General features: G+C 42.5%; 2 long non-coding RNA genes across 2 annotated transcripts in view; one reads left to right on the top strand and one right to left on the bottom strand.

Annotated features, from left to right (window-relative positions):
* The window catches only part of LOC138750398 (uncharacterized), a 270,860-nt gene that overhangs the window by 45,677 nt on the left and 207,001 nt on the right, over nt 1–18,182 (top strand). The window lies entirely within an intron of this gene.
* Nucleotides 880–9,273, bottom strand: LOC138750396 (uncharacterized). Its single transcript, XR_011349311.1, has 3 exons — nt 8,815–9,273; nt 5,818–6,054; nt 880–3,202 (listed from the first exon to the last, which is right to left on the bottom strand). It is a non-coding gene; the product is annotated as an uncharacterized lncRNA (long non-coding RNA).

Here is an 18,182-nt window from a genome sequence, read left to right as displayed (position 1 = left end):
GACTGCACGCCAGGTGGAGGGTATATTATCAACGTCTTTAGTTCATGGATTAGCTTGTTTAATGCGTTGTATGTGAGTCCACCCCTTTTCTTTTGTTCGCACTGCAGTGTCTGTAATCAGAAGTATACAATAAGGGCTGTCCCATATCGGTTTTAGTTTATGGTCTTGCCACGCTTTTACATATACCTAATCACCAGGTTTAACAGAATGAATAGGATAGTCCAGGGGTGGGTTTTGAGCTAATAAACCCTTCTGTCTTGAGTCATACAGAGAAGTAGAAAGTCCCTGTAAATATTTAGATATGTACTGGTCATTAGCCTCAAGGCTAGGGGTATCAGTATGGAAGACCAAACATCATTTCATATGGTGAGACAGCAAGGTCCTTATGAGGAGCTGTGCATGTCCTAATTAAAGCTAAGGGTAAGCATTTAATCCAGGAGAGCCCAGTTTCCTCATGAAGTCGAGTGAGTTGATTTTTCAGGGTCTGATTCATCTGCTCCACTCAGCCTGAACTCTGGGGGTGCCATGGGGTATGTAACTGCCAATCTATTCCCAGGATTTTACACACACCCTGGAGTACCTGAGAGGTAAAATGTGTACATCGATCTGAGTCAATGGTTTGAATAATGCCATAACGCGGAATAACAGACTCTAGTAATATCCTAACTGTGGAGGAGGAGGGGAAGGTAAAGAAGGGTAAAGCGTCGGTGAGAGGGGGAAGATAGGAGCCGGCACAGGGGGAACATAAGGTGGAGGAAGGGAATGTAACACATCCCATCCTTGTATTTCAGGGGCAGAAGGTTCCTCATCCTTCTTGTTCTTGCATTCCTTTTCGCTCAAAATCATTTGATCAAACGATCCACTGAGCCAACAGGCTGCATATTCTCTGCTCTCGTTATTACCTCCTTGATTTTGGTAGAGCCAAATGTTCAATGCCTGACACATCCAGTCCTAGTCGGATCCGAACTTTGGCCAATATACCGAACTCCCTTTTATGGGATTCTTAACCCATTCCTGATAGCAATACCTGACCATGGTCTGTTTATCTTTTCCATGGGTTTTCCCCGCACCCCAATCAGATAACATTAATCCTAATGGACTATGTTTAGGTATCTGATCTTCCAGTCCTTCTTTAGGATTGTTTCCCTTGCTACTTACTCCTCCCATACTAGCAGGTAAATAAAATTCCTCTTACCGGGATCCAGTAGCTATTCCTAGCCTTAACATTCTCCCGACATTTGTTCTCAATGCCTCTTCTCGGATATCACTCACTTCGTCCACTGACCAGTCACCCGTTGTCTGGGAGTCCAGCTGAATCAGTCGGGGTGCACCTACCCCCGTCGTCGGGCACTCTGTCAGTGGAGGGAGTGGGATCCCGGACGAACCCCCATTTGTGAGAAACAGAAGTACCTTCACAGATTTTGCTCGAGACAAAAATTGAGAACAAAGAACATTTATTGTACAACAGTGCAAGGTTGGGTGCTTTCCCTTACCATGGGAATACACACACATACTGGGCTCACCCAACTTTTATACAGTTCATTTCAGTGTAGAGGTACCCTCACCCCCCTAACATTCTTCTGCCTCCTGATTGGTTTGACATTTGGTAATTCTTGTCTGCCTATGTGCAGTTTCTGTAAACTTGAAAGACCATGGGGTATCCTGTCTGGGTCCCATCATGTCATTGTCCTTATTCATGAATCTGGCTTTGTCCTTATTTACACATCTCATCCCCCAGGACTTACTAATTCTACAGTACTTGCTAATTCTGTCCATCACTATAAGACCCTTATTCTATTATACTTGTGTAACCCTTCCTCACACTCTTATCGGAATTCATCCCTACTCAGCACTTACTTAACTTCCTCTAATCTAGTCTAGTATTCCTTATTTCATTCATACTAGCTTTTCTTCCTATATTCTATTATCTCTCACATCTCTTTGGACAAGTATCCTGAGGAGATTTTGGGATTAGGCGCATATATAGCTTGGTGGAAAGGTGATGGTCGGCATGCAAAGGCAGTAAGACAAATTGAGGTTGAATTATTCCAATACAAGAAGTGCCGCTCCAATCAGGTTCTAAAAAGGTATAAGCCATATTTCCACAAATCCAATATAAACCCTCTGGGGCATATCCATGTGGGATAGTCTGGTTCCAGATCTCCCAAAGCGAGGGGATGCCCCAGTAAGGATTTTCACCTGAACAATTCCATATGTCACTGGTGTCATTGATATTCTCATAAAGCACACAATCCGAATCTTTTTCCATAGAGAAATACCAGGTAGGGGTTGCAGGATGCCAAACAGCTGTAGTATTCTTGAGCAGCTTAAGCCGTTTACAACTAGAATCCCCCTTATAGTGACGGCGTTCAGCCTTCCGAACGCATTCGTGACCCAGTGGGTGATTTACAAGATGCCAAGTTTGGGGGGGTGGGGGGGGCGGGCGTTCAATTTCATTCGTTGTAGCATTAAAGTGTAGAAGTTCCCATATATCCAAAGGCTCACCTTGCCAGGGCCAGGTACCATCTTTAGTTGGCCCTCCGCCAATCCAACAATTCTTCCTTAAACCCCAGCAAGTCAGCTGTTCGTTGACTTAAATCTACCCATTTATTGTAACCTAACCGTTGAGTAGCAGCTTGTCTGTGGGCATTAGCATATATTCCTACTCCAGGTATAGCCCTGACTAATATTTTGCTTATAATTCTCCCACCATCTTCTTTGTACCATATTTTTGGTACTTGTCTTTTTAATACCCGTAGAGGCTGGGACGCAAACCCAATCCACTCCCCTAGGACAGTTCTGCTTCCCTGGTCCATGTTGGGATCCTAAATTAAACCATAATAAATAAGATACCCCACTATGAATACACTCTATACCCGTGCCCTGTCTGCATTCTAAAGGTAAACTTGTCAATTCTTCAAAGTAACTATCACCTCTGCTGCCCCTATTCCAGGAGGACTTGATACATTGTGTACAATTGGATGGTTTCCCAAAAATTGGGAACCAGCAGGAAAACAATACTGCAAATAATAAAAATAACATTACAACAATTTTTGTCGGCGGAGCGTAACTTTCAGACCAGAAGGATGCGAAACTGCATGCCAGGTGGAGGGGATATTATCAACGTCCTTAGTCTGTGGATTAGCACGCTTAATGTGTTATACGTGAGTCCATCCCTTTTCTTTTGTTCGTACTGCAGTGTCTGTAATCAGAAGTACACAATAAGGACCGTCCCATATAGGTTCTAGTTTATGGTCTTGCCACGCTTTTACATATACCCAAGAACCAGCTTTAATGGAATGAATGGGATAGTCCAGGGGTGGGTTTTGAGCTAATAAACCCTTCTGTTTTAAGTCATATAAAGAAGTGGAAAGTCCCTGTAAATATTTAGATATATATTGGTCATTCGCCTCAGGGGTAGGGGAATCGGTGTGGAATCCCATGTAAGGAAGACCGAACATCATCTCATATGGTGAGACCGCAAGGTCCTTACGGGGAGCTGTGCGGATCCTGATTAAAGCTAAGGGTAAGCATTTAATCCAGGAGAGGCCAGTTTCCTAATGAAGTCGAGTGAGTTGGTTTTTCAGGGTCTGATTCATCTGCTCGACTCGGCCTGAACTCTGGGGGTGCCATGAGGTATGTAACTGCCAATCTATTCCCAAGATTTTACACACCCCCTAGAGTACCTGAGAGGTAAAAATATACCTCAATCTGAATCAATAGTTTGCACAATACCGTAACGTGGAATAATAGCCTCAGGTAATATCCGAATAACGGTGTTAGCACGATCATTAGGGGTTGGGAAAGCCTCAACCCAACGAGTAAAATGATCCATCATTGCTAGGAGATATTTATAGACCCCTATCTTGGGTAATTCCATGAGGTCAACCTGTACTCGTTGAAACGGGCGTACGGCTATATCGCGACCCCCCCCCCCCCCCAGGCATTACATAGCGCATTACTTTCTTATTCACTCACTGACAAATTGGACATCCCTGAGTACTCTGTTTGGCTAAGGTGTATATTCCAGAAAAATTAAAGGACCATACAAAGGCGTTAACAAGTGCCTGTGTTCCCCAGTGTGTATGCTGGTGGAGCTGATCAATAATCTGACGAGCCAAGGCTTTATTCAGGACTTGACGTCCCTCTGCCGTCCATCATAACCCATCTGCAGTTTGACGCATTCCCTAGTCTTTCATATAAATCTCCTCCTCCTGTGAGAAGATGGGAGTCTTTTGAATCTCATGAGGGATGGGGAGTAACAGCTGCATCTCTTATTTTTGTTAATGCAGCCTGTTTGGCAGCTTCATCTGCTCATCTGTTACCCTGGGCTTCAGGACAGTCAATAATTTGATGGCCTCGTACATGAACTACAGCTGTCTCCTAAGGTAACATAAGAGCATCTAAGGATTGAACAATTAAGTTCTCATGGATCAACTTTTGTCCTTTCCCAGTTATCATTCCACGCTCTTTCCAAATCTTTCTGAAGGTGTGTGTACTACACCAAAAGCATACTTGGAGTCAGTATAGATTGTGCCCACCTTTCCCTTTAGACCCCGGAGAGCTCTACAGAGGGCATACAATTCACAGGATTGGGCCAACCAATGACCGGGAAGACGACCGGCCTCAATCACAACTCCTTCATTCCCTACACTATACCTGCTGTAACGAATACCATCAATGCAGCGGGAAGATCCATCGCTTAAATCATCTCTACATTTTTGTCTGTAAATCTATCACTTCTAAGCATAAATGCTCTAAATCCTTGGAGACAGTATCAGAATCTGGAGAAACCAAGAAGGCGGCTGGATTCTGATCTTTATTTGTAATCATTGTCAAATCATCCCTATCCATAAGAATTGCTTCATACTTTAAAATTCTGGAATCGGTAAGCCACCTTCCAGCACGTTGTAAAAGAATGGTGCGGACTGTGTGAGGGGTGTGAACTGTCATCGGGGCACCAAATGTAATTTTGCATCCTTCCTCTACTAGAATGGCAGTGGCCGCAATTGCTTGCACACATTCTGGCCAACCACGACAAACAGGATTTAAAATCTTTGATAGAAAGGCAACTGGTTGTCTAAAGCCTCCTCGGTCTTGTGTTAATACTCCCATGGCCACACCGTCTTTCGCATTGGTATATAGGTAAAATGGCTTATTTAGGTCGGGTAAGGCCAAAACTGGGGCATTAGTAAGACGCTGTTTCACCATATCAAAATCTTTAATCTCCCCCTCCGCCCAGACAACAGTTTCACCCCCTAGAGTCGCAAGTTTATCATAAAGAAATTTGACCAGGCTGGAATAATTCTCAATCCTAATCCTACAGTATCCCACCAAACCAAGGATTTTCCTAAGTTCTTCAGCATTACCGCGTATTCTCTCTGGACTTATCTTCCTAGTTCCTTGACTAACCAAATGACCTAAGTATTTAACCTCGGATAACCTCAAAATTTCTTCTCGTCCAGTATCATCTGATTAAACAATTCACTAAGCCAACAGTCTGCATATTCCCTACTCCCGGTATTGTCTCCTTGATTTTGGTAGAGCCAGATGTTCAATGCCTGACACACCCAGTCCTCGTCGGATCCGAACTTTGGCCAATAAACTGAACTCCCTTTTATCGGATTCTTAACCCATTCCTGACAATACCTGACCATGGTCTGCTTATCCTTCCCACAGGTTTTTCCCGCACTCCAATTGGATAACATTAGTCCTAACGGACTATGTTTCAGTATTTTATCCTCCCGTCCTTCTTTAGGACTTGTTCTCTTGCTACTTCCTCCTCCCATATTGGCAGGAAAGTTCAATTCCTCTTACCGGAATCCAGTAGCTATTCCTAGCGTGCTTCCTTAATGTCCTCCCATCGTTTGTTCTCAATGCTTCTTCTTGGATATCACTCGCTTCGTCCACTGACCAGCTACCCGTCGTCTGGGAGTCCAGTTGAATCAGCCGGGGTGCACCTACCCCCGTCGTCAGGCGCTCTGTCAGTGGAGGGAGTGTGATCCTGGACGAGTCCCCAAGTTGTGAGAAGCAGAGGTGCCTTCACAGATTTCACTCAAGACAAAAATTGAGAACAAAGAACATTTATTTTACAACAGTGCAAAGTTGGGTGCTTCCCCTTACCCTGGGAATACACACACATACTGGCGCTTACCCAACTTTTTATACATTCTATTTCAGTACAGAGGTACCTCCCCCCTTAACATTCTTTTGCCTCCTGGATTGGTTTGGCATTGGGTAATTCTGCCTTTGTGTGCCTTTCTGTGTATACTTGTTTACCAGGAAATGTCATGTCTTTGTTCTTATTCATAAATCTCAACCCCCAGGACTTGCTAAATCTATCTACTTGCTATAAGACCCCTATTCTATTATACTTGCTTAACCCTTCCTCACACTCCATTCTTTCTCCACCCTTATTCAACCCATCATAATTCATTCCTATTTAGCAATTGACTAACTTCCCATATTCCATTATCTCTCACAAGTGTTTTCTCTTGCCCTTCACAATGTGGGAAGTGAAGGTGAATTGGTGTGGTCAAGGTTTATGACCTGTTACTGTTCTGTAAACCCACATTTAAAGTTTTTGTCTGTATGGATCAACAGTTAAGGGGTGAAATGTCCTGATGTCAATTCTTCTCTGTTCAAACATAGTAAGTCAACAAATTCTGTAAGGATGCAAATGCTGGAGAAGCTCAGCAGGTTAAGCGGTGAACTTTATATAGTGCCGATACTCTCCCTGGGGTTCAAGCCTGAAATGTTGCTTGTGAATTGTCGGACTCTGGCTTTACCCTACCCTCAATTTGGTCTATGTGTCGTCTGAGTCCAGCGTGCTCGTTGAATGAAGTGATAGGAGAAGGTATTCGGTTTCACAATCAGTTTATTACATATTATGAGAATAAAGCTTAATAGAGCTCTGGTTCAGTCATTAGTTTCATAGGTCACCTGCTCGGTGAGCTATTCCCCAAGACTGACTCCTACTGTCCAGTCTCTTCTGTTTATATAGATCAACATTGTTACATTGACCAAGAGTTGGCTTTCTTTGATAGACTTCTTGCATAAGATTTATCTCAAGCAATTTCCTGCTCTGCAATTTTCTATGGTGTAGACCTCCTATCTTAATCCCCAAGGCCAGAACGTCCTGTTGTTTTGATCAGAAGTCAATTCATACCCCAGATATTTCTAATTATTTCTTTGTTCTCGTCTGGCCATAGTCTTCTGTTCTAATCAACACCTCCCGTGTATCCTTATGACTTATCATTCCTACTAAATTAGTTTATCCATTTTATTTGTCTCTGACATTCTCAGTCATGGTACTCTTATCACTTATCCTTGCAATACACTTATCTTCCTGTCACTGGCCTGTTTCAGAATAAATCACTGTCCCTATGGTTCCTCCAACCTCATCCTGTCTAACTTCTCCTATCTGCTATCCTGTTACTCCCATGTGTGTTTTTGATGTTTTCTCTCCGGTCTTGTGCTTTACAATTAGCAGTGTAACCTTGGGCATGAAAGTATTTTCTCTCTTTGTATTCTGCATATACTATAATCAGCCAACTTTTCTACATACTGTGGCTGTTACTTAATTGCATTAATATTTCCCGAAAACAATATAATTGAAGTAAATAGTTTTTAGTTCATACGGAGTAAATCCTGTCACAGAACTTACTGAACTCCTTATTGACATCAATGCCAGGGGCAGCGCATCCACCCAATTTAATTTGGTCCGTGCCTGCACTTTCCCGATCTTACCTTTTATTGTTTGGTTCATTCTCTCCACTTTCCTTTGGGATTGTGGATGATACCATTCCAAAGGCATGTTTTAACCCAAACATCGCTTCTACCTCCTGTAAATCTTTACTCTTAAAATGTCTCCCATTATCTGACCTAATCTTCCAAGGAAATCCGTGTATAGGAATATACTGGTTGATTAGGAACTTAATTACCGTCTTTGCATCTTCTCTTTTGGCAGGGATTGCTTCCGGCCAACCTGTGTACAAATCTACTGCTACTAAGAGGTATCGATATCCCCTTGCCCTCTCTATCATGTCCGTGTAATCAATTACAATTTCCTGCCCTGGTAACTTAGGCAACGGAAACTGTCCTTCGTGAGGTTTCACAGTCGCCTTGACATTATATTTCATACATACCTTACACTCTCTGATATGATTCTCCACCATCGCCGGCAGGAAGTGATGCCACCAATGTATCAAATACCTTATCATCTGTTTCTTCCCACAGTGGGTTAACCCATGCGCCTCCTCCAGTAGGGGTTTCATGAGTCCAGATGGTAATACTGGCCTACCGTCCATTGATCTCCACAGTCCCTGATCTTCGGTTACCCCCCTTTCTTTCCATACCATCATTTCCTGGGGTGATGCCTTCGCCTGTTCCTGAATTATTACTCCTACCTCACAAGGTGGCAATAAGTCATGTGCCGTTCTCTCTGCCTGCATCATAATAAACTGAGGTCCGTACCCTGCTGCTCTTTTTGCGGCCGTATCCACTTCCTGATTTCCCCTTACATTTAATGACTGCTACTGCCCTTGGTTTCAGGAGGGCCTCAGCCAATTTCCTAACATCCTTCTCGTGTTTAATTGGGGTCCTTGCTGCTGTTAAAAACCCACTTCTAATCCATTGACTAAGCTCAACCTGTATTGTCCCTACCACACATGCCGAATCTGTGTGTATATATATATGTATATATATATATATATATATATGTATATATATATATATGTATATATATATATATGTATATATGTATATATATGTATATATATATATATGTATGTATATGTATATGTATATATTTACCTCCTTTCCTTCTGCCCATTCGAATGCTGCTATCATTCCCTGTAGTTCAGCCAGTTGTGCTGACTCCTTCCCTCTTACTGTCCCTGTAATAATTTCTTCAAATCCTTCTGTAGTTTTCCGTACTACCGCATAGGCGGCTTTTAATCCATCCGTGGGGTTTCTGTAACAACAACCATCTGTAAATAAGGTTTCATTTGGTTCTCTCATAGGTGTAGTCTGTAAATCAGGTCTTATTTTAATATCCCTTAGTACCCTCTTTTCACAACAGTGTGGCTCTCCCTCTCCCATATTGTCTGCCATGTTAATGCCTTCATGGGTAAACGTAATATTTGGAGCATTCAAAATCTTTTCCAGTCTTGTCTGCCTCAGCGACGTCATTGTAAACGCTGTCGAGCTCACAAATGCTACAATACGATGTGTTGTTAATACAGTCAGGGCATGTCCCATCACTGTGTGCCACCTTTTGTAAAATTTTTGCTAGCCCCGCTGCATGTCTCGTACATGGTGGGTGTCTGTCTTCAGTCGGATCCAGTGTGATACTCACATACATGAGCACACATCTTCCACCCCCTTTTGTGAATCTATCTGAATACTGTCTGGAGGATCCAAACCAGAGTCTTCAATCAGAATTGGGTGGGGAGTTCTGTGCATTACGGTCCTATCAATACAACATTTAAAAATCCTTAGTTTGAAAAGAGACAAACATGAGGTGGAGCCAATAGATTCGTCTATGTATTAAATCTTTAACTTTATACCTGCAGTACAATAACAGGCCCTTCCACACCTTGAACCTGTGCTGCCCAAATCCTCCATAGAACCTTAAAAAACTACAGCAGAGAAATGAATGGGCCCTTAGTCTGTGCTGAACTATTATTCTGCCCTGTGCCACTGACCTGCACCCAGTCCATAGCCCATCGAACCCCTCGCAAGCATGTACTTGTCCAAATTCTAAAATGTTAAAATTGACCCACATTCACCACGCTACCTGGCAGCTCGCTCCACTTTCTGAAGAAACGTCGTCTAATTTTTTTCCATCAAAACTTTCCCATTTCACCCTAAACTAAGTTTGTCTCTTAGTGGATAAAAAGCATACCTACATTTATTGTCTATCCCTCTCATAATTTTAAATACCTCCCTCATTCTTCTACCCTCCAGAGAATAGAGTCCTAACCTGTTTAACCTTTCCCTGGAACCGAGTTCCTGAAGTCTGGGCATCATCCTAGTAAATATACTTGCACTTTGTATTTCTTACTGATAATGTATATTTTTGAAGTAGTTGGGTGATCGAAACTCCAAATTTGGCCTCACCAATTTCTTGCAAGCTATGAAACAATACTTTGATTTATGAAGACGAAAATGCCAAAAGCTCTCTTTACAACCCTGACCACCTGTGACGCCACTTTCAGGGAGTTATGTAGCTGTATTCCCAGAGCCCTCTGTTCTACTGCACTCCTCAGTGCCCGACCATTTACCATGTACGTCCTTTCATGGTTTGTCCTTCCAAAATGCAGCTCCTCACACTTGTCCGGGTTAAATTCCATCTGCTCATTTATCCAGCTGGTCCTGATCCCTCTGCAAGATTTGAAAACCTTCCTCACTGTCCACAATGTCTCCAATCTTAGTGTCATCCCCTGAGGCACACCACTAGTCACAGGCCTCCAGTCTGAAGTAATTGTGCACTACCACTCTGGCTTCTTAGGTAGAGCCAATGTCAACCCCAGTTGACTACTGCATCATGAATACTGAGCGTGGAGAATGGGAGGAAACTGGTGCGCCAGAGGAAATCCACGCAGATGCAGGGAGAATGCACCAACTTCTTGTAGTCAGTGCTGGATTCAACCCTGGGCTGATGGTGCTGGAACTGTTTTGTGATAACTGCTGCCTTTACCCTGTGATGTTTACTGTTTTTTTTTGTCTATTGGTGCATGGAGGTCCAATATCTGCAGTAAAATATGTGGTGGAACGGAGTAGACTCGAGGTGTGATGCAGGCTTTGTTACTTAAACTGTTTGAGCGGCAGAGAGTAAAGCCTAGAACAGAAAACAGCCCTGTGCAGGGCCTTTGGCTCATGTCCTGCTGAACTGTACAAGCCTACTCCACAATCACACCCTTTCCTTCCTCCAACACCCTTTTTTTCTTCTTGCATCCATTTCCCTGCGTCAGTCTTTGAAATGTCTGTAATGTTCCAGACTTCCCCATCACTTCTGGTAAGGAATTCCAGGCACTCACTGCTGTGCTTATATATTTAAAAACATATCCCTAAACTTCTCTCCCTTCACTTTCTACAGGCGTCTTCTGGTTTTTGCTGCTTCTGTGCTGGTTAAAAGTTGCTGGCTCTGCAGCCCCAACTATGCCTCTTGTTGACGTTGATGTCACCTTATCCTCTCTGGAGGGAAAACACCAACTGCATTAACTTGCCTGATTTGGGAACGCAGACGCCCAATTCCTTGAAAGTGCTTTCAGAGGCAGACATTCTTAATGCCTTAGCAGTGACTTGATTAAAGTATTGAGCAGAGGACTTGGGACATGATGGCGAAGCTGTATACAACATTGATGCCAAATTGGGAGTATTGTGTGAATTTTTGATCACCTAACTGCAGAATTGATGTGGATGAAGGAGTGCTGAGATCTGACAGGATGTTGCTGGGACCGGAGGAGTTGAGTTGTACCAGAATGGTGAATCCACGCGAATGTACAGCCGCTCCTCACTCAACGTTGTTGCTACGTTTTTGGAAGGAGCTGCTTTAGATGGAATGATGTTCCCAAGGGCTCAATAATAATAGTTCCTACGGTTTAGTTCTGGTCACAAAAAACATCAACTTCCAGTCAATGACCCAACACAATGGAAGTCTGTATCATGCACGTTCATTTAAACCAAGTTTAATAAAAATTATTTAATCAGCTGGGGGATGGGGTGGTGGTGGCTATTCGGGGAGAGGGGTGGTCCTGCATGAAGGAGGAAATGGGAAACACCACCACCTGGTGTCAGTGTGAGTAAACTGCAACACCCCACGGTACAGACAAGACTTCCACTGCAGATGTCGGTTCAGTTTGCTCACTCCGACACCAGGTGGCACTCTTGTGCCTAACGTGGGGTTTCGTGCCATTTGCTCTCCCCATTGTCTGTCCCTGTAACACTGGGGTACGGAGCTGGTGGGGATGGGTCTGTCCCTGTGTAACATCAGGGTATGTTGTTGGTGGTGACTGGTCTGTCACTGTGTAACACCGGGGGGATGGATCCTTTTCCCCAGGCTTCAATAGCAGCCTGTCCCCTTGGGGAGCTGCTGCTGCAGCCACCAGGTTCTGTCCATTTCAGACCCTGCTCCACTCTGATGCTTTGGGACAGGCCACCATTCGTTTCTCTGGCACCACTGCTTGGAGCTCCGAGCATATTTATCACACCTCCAGTCCTGCTGATTGGAGCCCCAAATACATCGATTGCTCTTCCAGGACTGGTGCATCGAGCAGCACTTATGTTGATGAATCGTTCGGCTTAAAGGGGGAGGAAGGTTTAACCTATAATGTGCATGATCTATCTAAGCTTAATAGATTATAAGGTTTATTTAAGACTATTATAAGAGATGGTATGGTATTTCAAGTGAGTTAGTGGGGAATATGACGCTGACCACTGCGGAGTCATGGGCACCAATCAAGGGAGCAGAGATGCCTTAACATCATGCGCCTCTGGGGTTTCTCCTTAATTTTTTTCTTCTTGTTTTTTTCTCTTTTTAAGTGCTATAGTATATTACATAGAGAGGGTTGTGGGGAGAGAAAGGGGGATGCTGGATGAACAAATGCTTTAATTTTGGTGTGAAATGGTAGGGAAATTGTCTTTTATTAGTATTAATGTTAACAGAATTCAGAATCCAATAGAGAAAAAGCCTATTGAGGTACATATTTAAAAAAAAACTAATGTAGATATAGCTTTTTTTTTACAAGAAACTCTAATGGAAATAGAACATGTGAAATTAAAGAGGGAATGGGTAGGAAGGGTATTGTTGTCTTCATTTAATTCTAAAGCTAGAGGAGTAGTGATATTAATAAATAAAAATTTAGCATTTAAAATATTGGATATAATTATTGATTAAAGTGGAGTGATATGTGATGCTAAATTGTAAAATTTATTATGAATATTGGAGTTTGAATATATATGCACCGAATATAGTTGATGGAAAATTTATATGGGATGTTTTGTGCAGTTAGCTAATGCAAAGGGGGAAATAATTATGGGAGGAGACTTTAATTTTACCTTTTGATTCGACATTGCACAAATTAGGAGGAATCAGGGTTAAAAATAAGATAGTTAAAGTTGTGAAGCATCTTGTGAATGAAATGAAACTTGTAGAGAGTTGGAGGAGAATATATCCTGATGTTGGAGATTATTCATTTTATATGTTTTTTAATCTTCTCATCTGCAAGAGTTCAAAATATTCAATATCAAGCAAGGATGTTGTCTGATCATTCACCATTAGTTATGCCAAATTGAATTGGAAGGAGAACAAAATATAGGTTATAGATGGAGGTTTAATGCTGCATTGTTAAAAAGGCAAGATTTTTGTGAATTTATAAGACCACAGATAAATTTTTAAGATCTTAATGAACATTCTGTAACCAGGAGGTTTGTGGTTTGGGATTCTTTGAAGGCTTATTTAAGAGGACCAATAATATTTTATACGGTTAAGGTTAAAAAAAGAATAATTGCCTGAAGTTTTTCATTTGGAAAATGAAATGATACAGATGGAAAAAAAATTGAAAAAATTCAAGTAAATGATGAGAAATGAAGAATTTTGGATTACAAAACATTGAAACTTAATACAATACAAACATAGAGAATGGAGAAAGATTCAAGGCAAACACGACAAAAATATTGTGTTGGGAGATGGAGCACATAAAGTTTTAGCACGGCAATTGAAGACTGAATAATTATCGAGAACAATTACAGCTATAAAAGAAGATTCGGGTCATCTTACAAAACACAAGCCATTAATAATGTTTATATGAATTTTTGAGAATTTTTACTAATCGGATGAAAGATAGATATAAAATAGATGAACATCTGTCACAAATTACTTTGCCACAATCAAATATTGAAGAGAAGGCTTAATTAACAAATCTTTTTACAGTTACAGATATATATGATATATTGATGTCTTTACCAAATAATGAGGATGGTTTCTCTCTGAAGTTTTGTAAAGAATTTAGAGTTATTAATAATGAGGATGGTTTCTGAAGTTTTGTAAAGAATTTAGAGTTATTAATTCTGATATTTATGGGATTGTTAGACCAAATGGAAGATTTTTGTGATGTACCTGAGTAGTTTAAAACTGTGTTAATTATAGTTATTCCAAACAAATGGAAGGATCCTTTACTTCATCTTCATATAGGCCAATTTCATCAGTCAGATCCCAAAGTTGATCTTATGGCTTGTTCCAACTCGGCAGTGACTTGTTATTAAAATCTCGTTGCCATCGGTTAAAATTTTCTTTTGGATGGACAATTCCTTCAGTAGCTTTTTTAACATCCTTAACTGTCCGTGGTCTGAATACATATACAGGATTGCCTCCTCCTGGATTAGGCATTGCAATCGTAGGATACATTTCTCCCTTATCTGGACTATAGTTAACCATCTTTCCAGTTCGAGGATGCGGTCTTGCGTTGTCCTGTGGTAGAAGATGTAAAAGGGTATGATACTTGTAGAATGTTTCCTGATATTTCATCAGGCAGAGGGTTTGGACGAGGCGACCAATTCGTATCAGTTTTCGTCCAACTTCACAATCACTCTCTTTCAGTGATGGATACAGTTGTTCTGTGCCAGAGATCACACTCCGTGTATTATCACTGTACAGTGGAGGGACACTCAGCATTGGTTCTCGTAATTGTTGAGGTCTGTTCGTTCCCGCTGGAAGCCTTCATTATCTTCTTTATATAGAAAAGCATTAATTACGTCGTTCACTGTTTTATTTTCATTATTCTTATGTTCATCCGTGGTTTTCTTTTTTTAATTCTCCTTCTTTTCTGTTTAATGCTTCTAAAAGCTATAATCTTGCTTCATGATGTCCTAATTTATTTTTATCTTCTCATGCGTCCGGCAGTGATAGCCAGCGCCTCTGACACTTGCTTCCTTCTCGTCTACCTCACACCAACTTCCCCAAAACCTTGCCAATCTCTGTCAAGGGGGTAATTCTGACATTGCACCATCCAGAATTTAACTTTTTTTTTCAGTAACCTCGCCATTCTGTGGACCTCAGTGATTTGGCCTTCTTCCTCACACCAAGTCCACAATTTTAACATTTTCCCTCAAAAACCTCGCCATTCCGTTATCCTGAGCCATTTTCCTGCCTTCTTTGCCAGCTTACCTCAAGGCATCTCAGTTTTTGCAAGGAGTGGCCATCACGCCTCCAAAACCTCTAAGTGCATCTAAAAAGCGTGTTCCTGAAAATCTCCGGACATTCCGCCAATCCCCCTGTGCAGAAAATGCAATTTTCGCTTCAGTGGGACGGCCTGCGGTAGGTCAACTGAAGACTCCGCAACTCGGACCCTCATCGGAGCTTCCATCGGCAACTCGTGAACCACGACTGGAGTGCCCGTACCAAAAATGCAATTGGGTCAATGGACAGAGGTTAGTGATCCCTGCCTCACCCGAATGTTCTTACCTCCATGGTCTTCTGTGGGCAACTCGTTAACCACATCTGCGCCTGACATTTGAACCGTTAACCCAAGTATTTTCTTGCAACTCATGAGCCAAGTGCTGTCCCTCTGGCTGGAAGTTTCTTCTTTCGTCTGCTTTTTTCCCCACCCCACAGCCCAGCCTCTGAACAGAGTGCAACTCATGAACCAGGAAGGCAAGCATGATGTGAGGCGGCTGAAGTGGTATGTGCCCTGTGCCCTAAGGCGGCATGGCGCTGCAACTGCGGCCCGCTGACTTGTACAACTCCTGAACCAATGAGCTTCTGAAAAAGGGATGGAATCCCAAAGGTCAAGCAGCTTGGCCAGGATGCCCGACCGAACGAAAACTGACTGAGCTCATTTTCCAGCTAAATGAGGCGTGTCCGAAGGTGCACTCGCCTGCAGTCAAGATTCACCAACCGAAGAGAGCAGCCAACCCTGTAGGGGAGAGACTCGGAGTGCTAACGTATCTATAGAAGCTTTTACAGTCATTTTTATGTTCCCTGTCAGCTTCCTCTCATAATCCCTTTTACCTTTCCTAATTAATCCTTTTGTTCTCCTCTGCAGAACTCTGAATTTCTCCCAATCATCAGAGATTATTCTTTTTTGCTAATTTGTAAGGTCCTTCTTTGGATTTGACACTCTCTCGTATCTCCCTTGTTAGCCACGGATGCTCTACCCTCATCGATTTACAAACTGAGATGTATGTTTTCTGCACTTGCTCCAAGCTATCCTTAAATAACTGCCATTGCATTTCTACCATTAGTCCTTTAAGTACCATTTGTCAATCTATTTTAGCTAATTTACATCTCATATCATCAAAGTTACCCCTTTTCAAGTTCAAAACCTTTGTATCCGTATCAACTTTGTCCACATTCCATCCTAATGACGAATTCCACCATATTGTGGTCACTCTTGCCCAAGGGGTTCCTCACAACAAGATTGCTAATTAACCCTTCTCCGTTACTCAATACCCAGTCGAGAATGGATCGTTCTCTCGTCAGTTCCTCAACATGCTGATTTAGAAAACAGATGAGGAGCGTGGAGCTAAAAACCCATGGTACCCAATTATGATTGGCTCATGCCTCACCTGATTGACCTCCCAGCCGATGTTCAGCAAGAATTGAAGGATGGCAAGTTCAGTTGAGGGCTCCGCATATTTGTGGATCTTCTCCTCCCTGGATACCGACATTCATTCTTGTATGGGGACAGCCATGTTCATTACTACTGCAGCTTGACCAACACTGACAATAAGATCAGGCTCCACGATGATGAGACATTTGGCTAATAACATTTAATTAGTGACACACATGATAGATGAATGAGATTCCCACTGTTCCTACCTACTATCTAGTGAAACCACAGCCAACTCATAGTTACTCCCGCTTTGTTGAATTTCATCACTTTGACATTCAAAGCACTGAGCAGAAATCACATCACGTCAAAGCCACACGTCAGCCTTCGCGATGCTTTGTTTTAATTAAACAGTCAGATTCCCCTGGTTTGCACCATTTCGAAGTCAGCTACAAGGCATCGGCCGAGGCCACCCGCCCGCGCGGGGGCCAACAGGCACCACAGCTGGGACAATCCACAGGAAGGGCCCGGCGCATTTCCAGAGTCACCACTGTGCCGCCCCTCTGGAGAGGGAGGCTGGCTCCTCGTCCAGCCGCGGCACACGCCCAGCCCTGATTCGCACCCCAGCCCAACTGACCCAGCCCTTGGAGCCAATCATTATCCCGAAGTTATGGATCTGACTTGCCAACTTCCCTTACCTACATTGTAAGGTTAGTTAGTTAGGAAGGTTAGTTAGGAAGGTTAGTTAGGAAGGTTAGTTAGGAAGGTTAGTTAGGAAGGTTAGTTAGGAAGGTTAGTTAGGAAGGTTAGTTAGGAAGGTTAGTTAGGAAGGTTAGTTAGGAAGGTTAGTTAGGAAGGTTAGTTAGGAAGGTTAGTTAGGAAGGTTAGTTAGGAAGGTTAGTTAGGAAGGTTAGTTAGGAAGGTTAGTTAGGAAGGTTAGTTAGGAAGGTTAGTTAGGAAGGTTAGTTAGGAAGGTTAGTTAGGAAGGTTAGTTAGGAAGGTTAGTTAGGAAGGTTAGTTAGGAAGGTTAGTTAGGAAGGTTAGTTAGGAAGGTTAGTTAGGAAGGTTAGTTAGGAAGGTTAGTTAGGAAGGTTAGTTAGGAAGGTTAGTTAGGAAGGTGCAGTCTTTAGGTATAAATTTTAAGATAGTCAAATGGATTGAACATTGGCTGAAAGGGAGAGGCCAAAGGGTGGTGGTGGATAATTGTCTGTCAGGTTGGAGGTCGGTGACCAGTGGTGAGCCTCAAGGATGTGTATTGGGCCCATTGTTGTTCGTTATATACATTAATGATCTAGATGATGGGGTGGTGAATTGGATTAGTAAATATGCAGACGATACTAAGATAGGTGGAATAGTGGATAATGAAGAAGGTTTTCAAGGATTGCAGAGGGATTTGGGCTGCTTAGAAAAGTGGGCTGAAAAATGGCAGATGGAATTTAATGCTGATAAGTGTGAGGTGCTTAATTTTGGTAAGAAGAATCAGAATAGGACATACGTGGTAAATGGGAGAGCATTGAGGAATACAGAAGAGCAGAAAGATTTAGGAGTAACGGTACATCGTTCCCTGAAGGTAGAAACTCACGTGAATAGGGTGGTGAAGAAGGTTTTTAGTATGCTGGCCTTTATCAA

The sequence above is a fragment of the Narcine bancroftii genome, unplaced genomic scaffold (assembly GCF_036971445.1).
Source record: "Narcine bancroftii isolate sNarBan1 unplaced genomic scaffold, sNarBan1.hap1 Scaffold_134, whole genome shotgun sequence".
Classification (NCBI taxonomy): Eukaryota; Metazoa; Chordata; class Chondrichthyes; order Torpediniformes; family Narcinidae; genus Narcine; species Narcine bancroftii.
The sequence above is the reverse complement of the archived record's forward strand: the minus strand, read 5'-3'. Positions and strand labels throughout refer to the sequence as shown.